This window comes from Fomitiporia mediterranea (assembly GCF_000271605.1).
Source record: "Fomitiporia mediterranea MF3/22 unplaced genomic scaffold FOMMEscaffold_9, whole genome shotgun sequence".
Taxonomy (NCBI): domain Eukaryota; kingdom Fungi; phylum Basidiomycota; class Agaricomycetes; order Hymenochaetales; family Hymenochaetaceae; genus Fomitiporia; species Fomitiporia mediterranea.
In genome coordinates this window covers 1456523-1458268 of record NW_006760394.1, presented here as the reverse complement: position 1 = coordinate 1458268, position 1746 = coordinate 1456523, and positions in this window count along the sequence as shown.

The following is a 1746-nucleotide window of genomic DNA, read 5'->3' as shown; positions in this document are numbered from 1 at the left end:
TTCGAGCTTTGTGGCTCAGCAGTATCTTGTGTGGTTCTTTTTCTGTGGCCTTTACTATTCCTATCTGTACTACACTTGATAGGGGGTACAGAACTGCAGTAGAATTTCTTTTCCTCACTCTCTTTGCCTTTCACAGTTTCTGATTCGTCTTCACTGTCATCAGAGGCATCTGGAACCATATGTATTACGTCTGGGTTTGGTCTGTTCATTTTAATATTGTGTTTTGTGCTGGGTGTATGTGTTGATCCTTGAACATCAGTATGATGATACATATATGCAAGTATTTTATTCTGTAATGCATCTCCTTGCCCTGCTAGGGTGTTGTATCCATAGTATGTGTCCTTACCTTGATTTTCTATCTTGGGGCAATACGTTTCTTGCTTGAAACAAACTGGTAATTCCTGAGGAGTTCTGAGAGCCTTACTATAGCCTTCATTTCTGAAATTCCATTGTCCTGATTCTGCATTTCGTCTGTGCTCTATCTCCTGAAAATACATTCTTTGTACATTGGAATCTGCTTTGCTGGAACTGTCTAGTTCTACCTGACTGTAATTATGAATGTCTGGAGCTTTTCCTTTATTCACTCTTGTACTTTTCTTATTACTAGGTACAGGTTTACCTGGATCTTTCTTCTAAGGATGTGTACTTTCAAACAGTGGAGCATCTTCTAATCGTTTGAGCATTCCCTTAGTAGCTTCTGGGTGTTGACAATGTACTTTCTGATACATCCATTTAGCTAACTTGTCTCCAGTTAGTTTGGATGGATTGATTGTGTCCAAATCAATGTTTCCTTCATGTTCCTGATACATACCATTGTACTTATGAGTTCTCTTGTTCAATTCCTTGATATCAATTCCTTGATTGAATGGACTGGCTAGCCTACTCATAGCTTTCAGTGTCTCTAGCCTAGGGACGTTTCTGAATGTCTTTCTGGCCTTCTGGAACATTTCCTACTGTAAGGAAAGTGTTGTTCCTTTACTAATACCCTTGTTCTTACTGACAGAATCCTTAATACCAGTTTCCTGAGTGTTTACACTCTCTGTACTACTATTATCTACTTCTGTGAGCCTAGTAAGGTAAGCACTTGCTAGTGTCTGCTCTACAGTACACATCAGTCTAACAATATGCACTAGTACAGGTACATACCTTTGTTCTACATTACTTGTATGTAATAGTTCATCAGGGTGCCTCCAGCCTAGTATAGACAAGGACTTATCACCTGGCAAAGGGTCATCAGATTGCCTCCAGCCTGCAACAGACAAGGACTTATTCTCTAGCATGTTAATAGTGACTTCCAGACTTGGGGGCCCTTCTAGGATTGTCTGCTGAGGCTTGGTGGCTACATTGTGTTCAGTACTTAATGGATAATCTTGTTGTCTGTTGTCTGCATGCTCTGTTAATTTGAAATCTGTAGTGCACACTGTTTTGAATCTCTCTGCATTTGGGGAAAGCTGCTCTTCAGCACTTCCAAATGATGCTTGCCTCTTACAATATTGACAAGGAGGTCTCTCTGTATTGAGGGGAACAATCCGTTTGCATCCCTTGAGTATTCTGAGTATCTTAGTAGCCATAGTGAGAGTATATGCATCTCTAATTTAGATTTGTGAACTACTTACTGATTTCTTTGAATTCAAAGGAGTACTGAGCAATGTGAGGAACATATTAGGGTGATCAAGCCCTCAGTTCTGGTTGTCAAAGCCTAGCAGGTTTATAGAAAGGTGGGTTCAGTCAAAAATGTGTAAGAAT